General features: G+C 40.3%; 1 pseudogene; it reads left to right on the top strand.

Annotated features, from left to right (window-relative positions):
- Positions 1-626: 626 nt before the first annotated feature.
- Positions 627-15,078, top strand: LOC101435379 (FAST kinase domain-containing protein 3, mitochondrial-like; annotated as a pseudogene).
- Positions 15,079-15,550: the final 472 nt, after the last annotated feature.

Raw genomic sequence — 15,550 nt, 5'->3', positions numbered from 1 at the left:
GGTGCGGGGACGGGGGGTGCGGCCCGCGGGTTTGGGGTTATTTCTTGCCGAAGAGGGACTTGGCAACCGGGGTCCCCTTCCCCTCTGTTCTTCAGATTCCCCCGAGTCCCCAGGGGAGCGTTAGGAGGTCGCCTCTTCCTCTTCTTTGGCATTTTGCGCTTTTCTTTCTTCTTCCACTGGCCAAGCTAGACCATTTTCCTTCCAAAATCTTAACCAAATCCCAGATCCGAGGGGAAACCAACACTTTAGGGCCCTTTAACCCTTTCTTTGACCTGTCTGGGATTTTACAACTTTACCCGTTGGACTTGTCGAGTAAATTTATTTGTAACCAAATGCAATTCCTTCCTTCAACCTGCATGTATGTACATAGGCGTGGTTAAGAGCAGGACTGTGCGTTTGAATCTCATCAACTACTTAACTAGCTGTGTAAGCGGGACTTCATTTTTCTCATCTGCTTTCCCTGTCATTACATTTTAGTGAAAAAATTATTAAGCTTGTTTTTGTTTCTCTGCATGAGTTTCGAAAGAACTGATGAAGTTGGACAAGTCATGTTCTCCATGTATTTGACCATGTTTAGTTTTGTTTTAAATTAGGTATAGATCAGGAGGAGTTGAGAATCCAATGGCATGGCTTTAACCACCTTGCGGAGGAACCTTTGTCATTTGTTAGATGGTCTAGCACACAGAGCTGTGGCTGCTCTCAAACATCAAACAGAAAACCATGTTCACTAGGCAGCCAAGGTGCATCCGTGTCCACTGCTCTCTTCACAACAGTCCACACCTTTCAGGGTCAGGTTCCATCATGCCTGTTGTAAAAAATTCCATTCAGAAAATGGAAATGACCCCCATCCAGTTGGTGAACCAATATTTTCTCAAGTACATGATTGGGACAGGCTGGAAAAAAATACTGAAAACATGGAAGAACAGATATTTTACAGGAAACTAAGCAACTTCACGTTATCAGAAGAGGTGTTACATTTTATGAGCACATTGGGCACTCTGCCTGATACTGTGGCAGCAAGAGAGTTGCAGTGCATTTGTGAAGTGGAAAAAAAAAATGGCAACAGTAGGCTGCCAAAAGAAATCTTAGAGAATAACATCTTCAAAGCTTTATGCTCTCAGTTTGAACAGGAACCCTCACATTTGTCAAACACTGCCTTAGTGACTGCAAGCTCTGCTTCTGTTGCATGTGAATCCTCAAAGTGGCTTGTTAGTGAGCCTGGTGGCAGAATGCCAAAGTCATCTCAGAAAGGGTGGCCTGGAAGTTCACAATCTCTTTATTCTTGGTGAAAGGCTGATTAAACTGCAAAGTCAGGTTGTGCAACAGTAGAACTGATTCTACATCAACTGCAAGATGAAAATTTGGAAAAATTTACCGCTAAGGATATGGTGGCCCTTTTTAGAATACTCCAGGCATGTCCTGAAAAAGCAGATCCGCTCAGATGTTTCAAGTAAGATGAACAACTATCCTCTGTCAGTAGTTTCCAAACTGAGTCCTACATGGAGTAGCCAAGTGCTCAGTGCCTTAGTGGTATTTGATCAAACTCAGGCACTTCATCTGGTCATAAAATTGGGTAAATATGTTGTCAGGCATTTCTCTAGTTTCACTAATGAAGAGCTAAATAAAGTCTTAGAGGCTTTCATATACTTTGGGCACACTGACAGATTTTTTACAAAAGCCCTGGATCAACACATAGCTGTACTTTGTCTTTCTTTGAATCCTGAAATTGTCAGCAAAATTATGGAATATTGCAGTAGAAGACTGATTCTTTCAAAGCCTATCTTGGATACAGTGGCAGAAAATTTTGTATGCCGCTCAGAAAAGTTTTCAGTTACTCAGATTTTTGTGTTAATTGAACCATTTGGAAAACTCAGTTATTTACCACCAAATGCCTCTGCTTTATTTAAGAAGCTAGAAATATTCTTCACACATTTCAATTATTTTCCACCCAAAGTACTACTGAAACTTCTCCATTCATGTTAGCTTATTGAATGCCATCCAGTCAACTTTATGGCAAAAATATTTAATCCTTATTTTCTTCAGTGGCTGCAAGGTGAGTTGGTTATAATTTCTGAGAGTGGAAAAAGGAACTTGTAATGCTTTCAGGTCTGTGCACCTTTTATATTGAGCAATGCTATGCCTTTATTTCTGTTCCCTAGTGATCCAAAGAAAAGGTCTGATGTGGCAGGCTATAAACCCAGGTTAAAGAATGCTAGAGCATCTGATAGAGGGAGGAAAATGGTTTTGGATCCTGCTGCCCTAGCTAAGGAGTTGTGTTCTTGTGGGGATATGGTGATCGTGAAGCTCAGTAATATGCTGTAGATTGAGAGCAACTCTAATCCTTTGAGAGGATGGCATTGTTCATCTTACTTCAGTATGTCACATTTCTGGATCTCTGTACTTAAAGGAGATTTCCACTAATCCACTAACAGAAGTTAGGAACTTGGGTTCTAGAAGTCAAAATGAGATGTTGCTGGTTAAGCAAGAGGGCATCATTCTAACAAGTTCATTTTCTAGTGTCACTTAAAAATCCATCACACTCTGGAATGAATGAATTAGTGCTGTATGTCCATGATTGTTTTCATTACATGTATCAAAATTCAAATGTAACTGATTGAGATGCTTTTTATTTCAGGTGAAGAATCATATCTGGACAGATTGAGTCTGGCACAACTGACACAACTGAACTTACCCTGAGTCCTAGAATGTCCTTTCTATAAGGTAAAAACACAAACTATATGGCATTATTTCGCTGAAGGCGAACAGTTTTCTTGTACCCCTTCTGAAAACTAAGTTGCTTCTCTTTTGACCTATCTCCATAATCTTATTAAAAGGGAAAACTTACATTTACTTGGAATTAGGTGCAACAGCTAGCCTTTTCTTTAATAAATTGACCCCATTTCTGTCTTGCCCTGTAGGACCATTTCCTGCTATATGAGATTTCTAGACAGTTTCAAGTGCGAAGGTGTATGAGTCTTAGTACTCCTTGATTCACTTTGAGGGTTTTAAAGGGTTTTAGAATGCACAATAGCCATTTGATTTTAAAAAGTCTGAATTTCTGAACCCTACAAATCCTAATTATTTCTGAGTGCATTTTTAAACCAAGTCAGAAATTTCATTCCTCTCTGGTAGAGTTTCGTTTAGGTGGTGTCTGTGCTATAAAGATTCACTCTCGTAACCTTTACAGAACACCTTTTTTGTGTGATCAGAAATAGTGTCAGCAAGTAGACTTGGCCCAATGGATAGGGCATCTGCCTACCACATGGGAGGTCTGTGGTTCAAACCACAGGCCTCCTTGACCCATGTGATGAGCTGGCCCATGCTCAGTGCTGATGCATGCAAGGAGTCCCGTGCCAGGCAGGGGTGTCCACCGCATAGGGGAGCCCCACATGCAAGGAGTCAGCCCCATAAGGAGAGCCGCCCAGCATGAAAGAAAGTGCAACCTGCCCAAGAATGGCCTGCACACACACAGAGCTGACACAACAAGATGATGCAACAAAAAGAAACACAGATTCCCAGCGCCACTAATAAGGATAGAAGCGGCCAGAGAAGAACACACAGTGAATGGACACAGAGAGCAGACAAGTGGGGAAATTTTTAAAAAAAGAAAAATAGCATCAACAGACTTTGTCATCCTCGCTTTGTCCTCTAAACTTGACTCAGGGTCACATTCCACAGTGCCAAGGCATATGAAGATAAACATTAAAATTGTTAACCCCAGCCACCTCCCTTCCCTGAAATAACAAAATTGTAACTGTGCCTTCTGTGCCAAACATACACAAATATATAAACCAATTTTCTTTTTGTTGGGTGACACTATTCGCATTACTCTACAATTTACTGTTATGTCCAATATATCATAGACCTTCCTCGAGGCCAATGTGTATGGATCAAATATGTTCTTTTTCAAAGTGGCGTAGTATTTTATGGGGCTTACTCACCTGTTCCCCAGCTTATAGACTTTCAAGTTCTTTCCACTTTTGGTCCCTCAGCAGTGTTGTGGTAACACCCTTGCATGTCGTTCTCCTGGGGCCTATGTTCCTTTAATCTGCAAACTAGAGTGCTAAGAATGAGACTACTGGTATAATGTCAGTAGATAGTGACTCTGAGAGGTAGATGTCATGTCTCCCCAGCAGTGAGTAAAGGTACACAGTGTTGTTAGTCCTGTAGCTTTTGCCCCTCACTTCAGTGGAAAATGATGTCTTGTCACATGTTTAAATTGCATTTAAATGAGCAATAATGAAGTTGAGCATTTTATCAAATGTTTATTGGCCATTTGTATTTCCCAAGAATTGCCTTCCTTCTCCCTAACTCATCTTTCTATTAGGGTGTTTGTGTTTTTAAGTTTTGCATGACCAAATCTACCCCTCTTTTAATGGCTCCTGACTTTCCCATCGTACATAAGATTATTTCACCAAATATGTGTTAGTACAAATATTTTACTAATTTTTCCCCATTGGATCTTTGCAAGTTCAGTTCCAGACCACCACAATAAAGTGAGTTATATGCATGTTTTGGTTTCCCAGTGCATGTATACTATAGTCTTTTAAGTATGCAGTAGCATTATTTTTATTTTTAAATGTATATACTTCAATTAAAAAGTGACACAATCCTGCCATGGTCCACTGGGTGGACTGGGGGAGAGTGTAAACTACAATATAAACCACAATCCATGTGGTGCAGCAGTGCTCCAATCGTATTCACCAAATGCAGTGAACGAGCCATGATGATGAAAGAGGTTGTTAATATGAGAGGAGTGGGCCAAGGGTGGTGGGGGCTATATGGGGACCTCATACTTTTTTTAATGTAACATTAAAAATTTTTTAAAAACTGACACAGGTGAAGTGATCATGTGCTATTAGAAAACTGGCACTGATGGACTTGCTTGGCACAGGATTGCCACAAACCCTCAGTTTATTTAAAAAAAAACAAAACAAAACAGTATCTGTAAAGTGCAATAAAGCAAAACTCAGTAAAAGGAGATGTGCCCATAGTCTGATGTTTGGTAGGAGTTTAACTGTTCTTTTCTAGATACACAACCAGTTTTCCAGCACTACTTATTCAATAGTTATACTTTATTTACTGAATTGAGATGTCTGTTTTACCATTTTTTCTTGGATTAAAAAATTTAACTGAGTCCTTCAGGTCCTTAAAGCTATTCTGAGAGTTTCAGAGATGTTTCTTGAGCTTGACAGCATTGCCATGATGTTTATTTTTCTTTTTTACAGTGGCTACTTTTAAAACATATTTTAAAGATATTTTGAGCTGTTAGACTTGAGCTATAACAAGGATCTTTTTCATTGCCATTTGAAGGAAGATATCTGTCCTAAGTCCTGGAAAAATATCATGTGTTAAAGTAATTTTGTATATCAAACTTTTATACATAGGTAACTGACTACCTTCAATTTATTCTCTGGTTTTGTGTCTTATTTTTCTCTCTCATATTTGTATATATGATTTTTAGGGTCCCAAACTTCTTCCTAAATATCAAGTGAAATCATTGTGATGTGGGCTATGGGCAGGAGACTCTTTGTCTCTTCAGAGATAACCTTAACCTGAACTGTCTGTCCTGACTTGTGGGTGTGGAACTGTAAGAGGCTGCAGTCCTGCCCTTGGTGACCATGGCAATGACTCCAGTCCCAGGAAACAGTTGAACAATGCAAAGTCTATAAACTTTCAATATTCAGGAAAATGTAAACCAAATGTGCTAAAAGCTTATCTTGAATGTATGAAGTCCATACTAAAAGCTTACCTAGCATGTGGAAGATATATGCTAATTCAAGCCTATTGAAAACTGAAACAAAAGGACCATTTGGCCTTTCCTCTCTGTATAAAAGGGACTCAAAGATCTTGTTCAGGGCTCGGAATTGAAACAGAAAGCTCCCGATTCCAGCCGGCCATCAATAAACCATTTTTCCTTCTCAAAATCATTCCTGAGTCCTGGCCTCTCTATACGCAAATAATTGAACCTCTCTCAAATTCTACAACAATTTCTTACTTCATGCCATTCCCTTGAGACTCCTGTGGATTTTCGCCTTCATAAATCTATGGTGATTGGATTGGTTGACCTTTTAGAAGCAAGATCCTACTTTGCTTCCAAAGTGTTAACACCCCATTGGCATATAATAGGTAAGTAGTAGGGGGTTTGTTATGAAACCTCAGTGGTTGTATTCTGTTTGGGAGATAGGTGGAGTTTAGTAACCATAGAAAGCAAAATGGAATCTTCCCTCCCTTGCATGAGGCTATAGAGTATAGGTGGTAGAATATAGAATATAGACTGTATTTAAATCTAGCTTGCCACAGATTATCAGAATGTCTTTCCACAGTGTATTTGCCCTTTTTAATCTTTTCCTGTTTGCTTCCATCTGTAAAACGTGGTTAAGAAGAATATTTACCTCAAAGACTTATAGCAAGAGGGAATAAATGAGGGGATAATACAATGAGTGCTCGTGACTATTTAGCTGCTCTTATATTCTAGGCCTGTGCTGTCCAGTATAATGCAGATGGCAACTTAAATTTAAATTAAACTTAAGTAAAATTTATCATTCATTTCTCTAGTTGTATATCACATTTCAAGTGCTCCAAAGCCTCCCATGGCTGGTGGCTACCATGTTAGCACAGATGTAAGCACATAAATCATCCCAGAAATAGCTACTGGAAAGTACTAACTGTGAGTCCAAGTCCTTCCTTTCATGAATTAAAAAAAAAAAAAGCCATCTCAAAGAGGACCATCTCTGGTAGCATTACTGGATTTTATTTAGGTTCTTGGCTATGCTGCAGAAATGAATTTCAAGAGCATGCTGGGTGAGTTAGGCCAGTAATTTATTCAGGTAGGGAGGAAAGAGAGATGGGAGAAAATAACAGAGCAAAGGTCCCAGGTAGAGAGTAAGGGGGTGAAAAGGGATAAAAAGGGCTGATTTACAAGCTATAATTCCCCATTATAGATTATATATCCCCAGGTTTACTTGCATGGCCATGTGGCAGAGGAAAAATGGCAAGATTGGCACACAGAGGGCAGGAATGGGTCCAGAGGCAAGAGAGCAGGGTGAGAGAGTGCTCAGGCCTCATCTGCTTTATAAACTATTAAATATTCCACCCCTTTCCTAATGGCAGGGAAGGGGTTCCAGCTGTCTGCTGTTTTGATTGATTACCCCACCTATCAATCCCCCAGTGAGGACCTAATGATAAAGTCCTTGGGGAATATCTGGGGCTTTCCTTGTTGCCAGAAGAAGTCTTTGTTCTGGGTTGCAGAATCCTGGGGGTGGGGACCTTCCAGCAGCCATCTTAGGGGTTACTGATGTCCATGTGGACTCTCTGCCAGGTTCCAGATCTATTAATTCCCTATCTTACTAGTCTTCCTCATTCCCCCCTCAGAGAGTTTTACACCTTTAATCTTAAAGGGGTGACGAAAGAAGATGATTTTTCTTCTGTAGCTGCCTCCTGCTGGTTAGGGGCTATAGGCTCTACCTGACAAGGTGTAAAACCCTGCTCTTCTATCTCAATTAGAGGAAGATGGATCTGGCATCCTGTGTGAAGCTGAATGAAGTCCCCACATGGCTAACAAGATATTGATTCTGGAAGAAATAAACTTAATTAGAATTTTGAAAATGTATGGTTCTACTAAGAGGACACAGGACCACAGGAGTAAAAAAGGTTAGGTGCCTGCAAAGGCTACATTTTCTAAAAGTTGCTAGGAAAGAGTATTTTTTCCTGCAGTAGAATGGGAAGAGGCATTGCCCATTTTAATTAAGCTAAAGGAGATGAAAATAGACAAGGTTTCTTAAAGGGGTGGTTGGTTTGCTCTCCCCCTAGCAATAGGCATTTGGGCTAGAGTTAGAGAGAAGCTGACTTTGACATAGACACTACTTAGCTTTGTCTCTTGAAGAGTTATTTCAGGCTGTCCAATGGCTGGCACTCATGTGTCCCATCAGCTGCTTCTGGTGAACTGGCACTTTTTGGGGCAGCTGGTTTTACTCAGGATTAGTGCACCAAGCTGGAAATTCTTTTGACTTTAATAGCTGTGGGAGTGATTAGCTTTGTTTTTCAGAAAACCCATTTGGCTAAGCTAGATAGGGCATCCTTCCACAGATGAGAGGCTTGGTGAAGTCTATGAAGGACTTTCTGCTGTACTGCTCCTGGCAGGTAGACTTGAGTATCCTGAACAAGCCACCCATCAGCTTTCAGGGTGAATCCCAGGCTAGCTGCCATGGTTGGCTCATCCTGGGCACTTTAAGTACTGGTACAGGTGCTGGAATAAGGGGTAGGAGGGAAACCTGGGTTTGTGCTTCTGCTTTAGCAGCTGTGTTAGCTCAAGCATTTTCCTTTGCTATAACAGTGTCTGTTTTCTGGTGCCCTGGACAATGCATAACTGCTATTTCCTGAGATAACAGTATGGCTTTTAGTAAGTCTAGGATTTCTTGCCTGTGCTTAATAGGTGACCTACTGTTAGTAAGTAAACCCCATTTTCTATACAACAGAGTGAGCATGAAGGATAAGGAAAGCATATTTAGAGTTTGTATAAATATTAGTCCATTTCCCAGCTGCTAGCTTTAAACTTCAGGTAAGAGCAATTAGCTTTGCCTTCTGAGCTCAAGTTCCAGGGGTAAGAGCTTTGGCCTCTTATCATTTCAAATTGAGAAACCACTGCATAGCCTGCCCTTTCAATTCTCTCTTTAATAAAACTGCTTCCATCTGTGAACCATTCAATGTTTGGGTTCATAAGAGGCTCATCTTTTAAATCTGGCCTACTTGAATAGTTTTGGTTAAGAGTTTCAAGGCAGGAGTGAAGAAGGGACCCCTCATAATCTGACTTTGGACCCTCTATTGGTAGTAGGGAGGCTGGTTGAGAGTTTGACACATCCTTATTTGCACCTCAGGGGTTTCTAGTAATTGAGCCTGGTATTAAATAACTGGCTACCTGTAAGCCACTGGTGGTCCCTGGCCTCAAGCACATCCTTTACCTGGTATAAGGTGAAGACTGAGAGGTTGCCCCCAAGTTAGTTTGGTGGTTTTTTTTAATTAAAAGGTCTGTTGGTTTTATGGCTCTCATTCAAGGTGGCCATTCCTTTATTTTACAGACATGTTCATTAACTACTCAGAAAATGAAGTTTACCAGGATTGTTAAAATGTTCAATGTTCTTCTGTATATGATCTAATAGAAATATCACCATAATCATCACACATCTATCTAGAATAGGATACAGGTACAGTACTTAATACTAATTAATGTACTATGCAATGCATAAGTTTCTCTTTGAGCTGTAATTAATAGATTTAAGTTTCAGGTTTGCAATACCATACATGTTCTCTTTCCATGGGAGCAGGCCATAATGCCAATTTTGTTTAAGTTCTACTCACAGTACTCTGGTGATCATGGCTCCACTTGGTATATCCTTCACACAGTGAGCAAGCTGCAACACCATTGACCTAGAGAGAGGCTAGGAAAGGAGTTTTCAGTATTTCATTGGCCTGGTGCGTAGCGCTCTTTGGCACTATGGAACAGTGCCAGTCTGGAGGTGATATCCATTATACATTTGTCTATCTCAAGCCACCATTAGCTGCTGCAGGGGTTTGAAACTGCAACATACTTTCCATAGACTTCAGGAGCACAACCAAAGATGTAATAGATACCCTTTAGTGTTTTAGGGGTCAGTGACCAACCCAGAGAATAACTCATGGAGAGGCAACCTGCCAGTGTATTCAAGGCCTGGTTTGAACGCTCAAGAGAGTTTGACAGTGCTGAAGTTTATTTCTTGAACAACTCTGTGAAATTTTCCCAACTTTTCTAGAGTTAAATAAATTCCACTTGTGATTTTTACATTAAATTCACTAGCAAGACAGTATTGACTTTTATAGACTCATTTTCAGATTAACTTTCACCGTTATCCAATTTGTAACAGGTGAACCCCAAATCTGATTTCCTAGGCACAAGCAAACTGACAAAGTTAAACACAGATTTTAAAGCTGAACACAAAGTTAAGCACAGATTAAAAGAGAAGAATTTTATACCTTTAGCATTTCTAGGAACTCTTTGGCCTTAATTGATGACACATGAGGTTTCTTTATTTTGATCACTATTTACACCTTCATAGGCATGACTGTGTTTTAACTGAGAAGTTTGAGGTTTATTTCATTTATTTAAGGAGACATGACATGAGGTTTCTGGGCCTCAGATTTCTCTTCTCTCTTACACTGTTTAACTGGAATTCAGGGTCCTATAAAGAAGCTGCTCTCAGCTATACTTGGCCATTTAGACTAGCAGTAGGCAGAATTTCCTGATTCCTGAGAAGATACTCCTATGGGAAGTTTACTAGTGGGCTAGAGACCATGCCCATTATTCTAGGAAAAATGAAGAAGCACCTTTTAGTTGACTATTCTGGCATCCCAAAATCCTAGTCTGACTAAAGTTCACCACTCCACATAATTTGGAGCTGAAGCCCTGTCTCAGCATCCTAAGAATTTCTATTTTCAGGGCTTAACTGGCCCACAAGTGTCCTTGTGGGTAGGTCTTGGGGGTATCTGATTCCAGATATCAGATCAATGAGCCCAAGCCAAATTGGGAGGCCTGAGCAGTGGTCCCAAATCAAGATGTTTGTCCCAGGAGATATTTAGCTGCTCCCTGTATGGATGGGCCCAAGGAGTGGGGGCCCATTCAGTTTCCTGCTCTGGTTCTTGGCACCCCTACATTCCAGGATCTGACACCAACTAACCCAAACAGAAATTCCTGAGTTAAATTTCAGGAAACGTTTGGCTGCTCTCTGAATCCCGCCACTCAAGGGAATCATAGAGCCCCTGCCACCAAGCATTCCCAGGTCAGAACTAGACTTGGGAGACAGGCTAACTAGATTTTATCCTGAAGCTGCCAAGCCGAATAGTGCTTCTTCCTCCTATCCTTCCAGAAGTTTTAGATGAAGTCTTAATTCTATGACTTTACTGTCTGATAGTTTCCCAGTTAAACCAGTCATCAAAATGCCATTAAGTTTACACTGTCTCTTGGGACATTCCTGAAGAAAACAATAGAGATATTTTTGAAAAATATCATGCCATCATGCAACATTGTTCATATGAGAGTTTGTTGAAGTGCTATATGTAATTGTAAAAAAATAAAATTGTCAATGTCCTACAGTAGAATATTTATTTGACAAATCATTATATAGCATATCTTATAATAAAATACTTTCCAAGTATTAATAACACACATACATAAACATAGATGGATGGTAGATAATTGTAGATAGATGATAGGTGGTAAATAGGTAGGTAGATACATGTTGCAATGGGCAAATGTACACAGTATATTGTTTAATGGAGAAAATAGATTATAAAATATTATGCATAGTTAGATACTATTTATACACTATTTTATACATGTACATGTAATTACATTTAATGATGTCACCCAATGGAACCTGACATTTTATTGCATACATTTTTAAATATTTTTAATTAAAAAAACATGCCATTAAGTGACTAGAGGTTAATTGTTCTAGCTAACAGGCTTTGGGGTTCTGATATAATAGCTTCCTTGCTAACAAAGGCACTTTTCCAGTTTCACAGTTTTTAAAACATTCCAAAGCATCCTAATACAAACCTGCAAAGAGAAATTCAGTAGTAAGGGGTACAAAGGTAAAACATGGGTAAAGGTGAATTGTGCAAGGGTATCCCAGCCTGGGACCACCCTGGGGAAAGGGAACTCCCACAGCATCCATTTTGGCTCTGTCTGCACCTTTCTACTTTATTCCCCCAGGTAGCTGGGTGTGGTCAGATAGGAAAGCTGCTTGCAAAGGCATGGACCTGGTGAGAGGGGTAAGCCCTCAGCTCTCTGCCATTGCTGTGCACCCCCTGGGGGAGAGGGTGGGAGAAAGCAATTGTCACTGGCCCTGAGGACAGAGACAATGGCTGCTAAAAGGGCTTGAAAGAGTGGCTCCGTTAGCTCCTGTCCTGTGCCCCAGCCCTCCTGACTAGGGTTAGATCTAACAGGGTGGGGCATGCAGCATGGACACAGAGCCCCAGCCCCTTCCCTCCAGGGATTACATCCTTTGGGAGCTCATAGATGAACCCCTTTAAGATAGAGAACAAAAGGATGGCATTAAACAAGCTATAGGCCATAGTTTCACTCACCTATAAACTCCTGGACTGGCTCACCAAATATGTTACCAGATTTTATTTAGGTTCTTGGCTATGCTGCAGAAATGAATTTCAAGAGCATGCTGGGTGAATTAGGCCAGTAATTTATTCAGGTAGGGAGGAAAGAGAAATGGGAGAAAATAACAGAGCAAAGGTCCCAGGTAGAGAGTAAGGGGGTGAAAAGGGATAAAAAGGGCTGATTTACAAGCTATAATTCCCCATTATAGATTATATATCCCCAGGTTTACTTGCATGGCCATGTGGCAGAGGAAAAATGGCAAGATTGGCACACAGAGGGCAGGAATGGGTCCAGAGGCAAGAGAGCAGGGTGAGAGAGTGCTCAGGCCTCATCTGCTTTATAAACTATTAAATATTCCACCCCTTTCCTAATGGCAGGGAAGGGGTTCCAGCTGTCTGCTGTTTTGATTGATTACCCCACCTATCAATCCCCCAGTGAGGACCTAATGATAAAGTCCTTGGGGAATATCTGGGGCTTTCCTTGTTGCCAGAAGAAGTCTTTGTTCTGGGTTGCAGAATCCTGGGGGTGGGGACCTTCCAGCAGCCATCTTAGGGGTTGCTGATGTCCATGTGGACTCTCTGCCAGGTTCCAGATTTGTCTATTAATTCCCTATCTTACTAGACTGTTTCAGTAGGCTTCAGATGGTCAGGTGTTCAGCCTCTCTGCTCTCATGACCCTTTCTACAGAAGGAATGGCATACACCAGAGGACTGGGAAGGGAACTCCAGCCATGCCCCTTGGCCATGTGTCACAGTTGTGGGGTATGTTAGCTGCTGGGAGGTGCTGGAAGTGATGGATGTGTAGAGCTCCTTAGGTATCTAATTCTGCTGAACTTAGAGGATTTTCTTCACTGTCTGAACTGAAGGTGTGCCACCATTTGTAAGGATGAGGAGAAGGTACATGGTTCCTACTGCACCCCTGCTAATTTGAGGACCTACTCCTTAGCACAGGAAACCACCTGAATTTCAGGCATATGTGCTTGTTCTGGAAGCCAACTGAGTGAACATCCTCACCTTCATTTGGTTGTGGTCATTACTTTGCAGCCTTCGGTCCTATTGATAAATACAGTTTGGAAGAAATCAAAACAGAACAAAGAAGTAAAGGAAGATAGTGTTTGTGAGGGTGTAACACGAAGACTTTTTTCCTTTCTTCTCTCACCAGATATTGAAACTAAATTAGATAAAGAAGCATTTGTATTATCATTTACAGTTGATGAAGATGTACACAAAAGGTAAATAAACTGTTTTGCTTTTTATGTTACAAGGCCTGTTCAGGTGAAGAGGCAAGGATCTTTTTCTTTTTCTTGAAAAGGTGAGAAAAATAGATGATTCTGGAAATTAAAACTACTTTTCAGGATATATTTTTTGGAAATTCCTTATAATATTTTATAAACAGCATCATTAATAAAGCTGAGTACTTTTTTAGTAGACTAAAGAATAACACATTCATGATTGATGTGAACATATTGGCCATTAGGAATAGCCAAATCCCAAGTAAACTTTGGCAACAAAATAATAAGAATATTTGGGTTGTTTTTAAAAATAAGTTTCTTTCTCTTTGATTTTTTTTCAGAGTAGCACTATGCATTGATGGCCCCAAAAGATTTTGTTTTAACAGCAAAAATTTACTAGGAAAAGCTGTTAAACAATGGCATCTCCAGTTACTTGGTTATCAAGTTGTCCAGGTGTGGTTCCAATTCCCCACCTCCAAAGTAACCTCTAATTCAGACTTGCTTTTGCCAGGGTCCTCAGTAGTCTGCTAGCCCAGGGGGACAAGAATCTTATATCTCTAGTTTAAATACCCACTTTGTTAATTATGCTTTTCAGGATATTTGCTATTTTTAAATAAATCTTTGGCTTATATTTTGAAATACAGAATTTTCAGACCTTCAGTTTTCCAAAAGCAGAGCATACCTATATTCCTCATAAACTATGCTCAACTCTGCTTTTAGAGTTGCTAAATTATTGGAATATGATGTAAGGGTAAGAGTGGACAAGGTGACTCACTAAACCCAGTATCTTCATCACCACCTAATGCCTAAGACCTTATTGTTTCCTTTGTAAGTTATTTAATAAGGCATTATGATGATGAGTGACTAGAGAATGTAGATGAGTTTTCCCAGTTCTCTAAGGTATCAGTGCCAGTCTGCTCCCTGGTTTCCTGTCTGGTTTACTCTTCTCCAGTTCTTCTTGCACAAACCCAGATTAATCTTCTGAAAACTGTCATCATGCAACCTGTGACCAGAACCTTGTTTCTTTCCTGCTCACAGGAACCTCCTCTGCTCTGCTGTTCAGGACCCCTTGCAGGCCACACCTTGTTTACCATCCCTTCCCCCACCCCCCAACCCTCTCCATTTTCTCTTGCCTTGCTCCTTTGCCCAGGTGCCCCTTCTCCCTCCAGACAGCATCTCCCCATGACTAAATTCTGTCCATTCAGTAGCACCCCACTCAGGTCTCTTCTTTCCCCATAACCTAAAACCCCAACTCCCTCAAAGGGTGGAGTGCTGATTTTCTTCACACACTCTTCTTTGGCTTGTTGCTTACTTCAAGTATTTATTGTGTCCTTGAGGACAGGAATTGTGTTTGATCCTTCTTTAAATATCCCTCTTATTTAGCCAACAAATATTTATTGAGCCCTATTATGTGCCAGGCACTGTTCTGGGCTCTGGGAGTACCTGTGTAAGATAGCTGTAACTTTGCCCTCAAGGAGCTTCCATTCTTGTGGGTGGCAAGGGTTGGGGGCAGGTTGTTAGAGACCAACAAGTTCAACACCATAATTTCAGTTGTGAAGGATTATAATAGGCAGTTTCTTTTTTCTTTCTTCTTCCCATAACACATTCCCTTTCATGACTTGGAGATGCTAAAATCAAGGCTTGAATTGGTGGAATATTTATAAAGAAAATTGTTTTCTCAAAACCCTGGGGTTCAGTGCTGACAAGAAGGAATAGTGACTTCAGAACTCAGATCGTGAAAGAAGTTGGATTTATATGGGACTCAGTATAAAAAGAGCTTTATTTGTGAATTAGCCAGTTTGCAGAATTATGGACTATTAGGTGATCTGAAAAGGGTCTGTCCAGATCTTACAGAGACATGGAAGGAGCCTTTATTTTCCTTATTCTGTGTATACCAAGTATCAGTGATTGATTTAAAATTAAAGTTCAATTTAATACTAGTATCATAGATACTTGATTTTATATGTCAAACAGAATTTTGATCAAGTACAATAAATGAGTATAATGAATAAATATTTTTAAATCTGTCATCTTGTAAGAGTTATCTGCTAAATGAAAATAGTATACTCTTTTAGAGACATTCATTTCCTCTTCTTAAAATATATGAAATGTTTTCTCCCATTTCCTAATATACTTTGTTAGCAGATGTAATGTATAGTGAGGAGGAGCAACACA

This window comes from Dasypus novemcinctus, chromosome 29, assembly GCF_030445035.2.
Source record: "Dasypus novemcinctus isolate mDasNov1 chromosome 29, mDasNov1.1.hap2, whole genome shotgun sequence".
Taxonomy (NCBI): domain Eukaryota; kingdom Metazoa; phylum Chordata; class Mammalia; order Cingulata; family Dasypodidae; genus Dasypus; species Dasypus novemcinctus.
The sequence above is the reverse complement of the archived record's forward strand: the minus strand, read 5'-3'. Positions and strand labels throughout refer to the sequence as shown.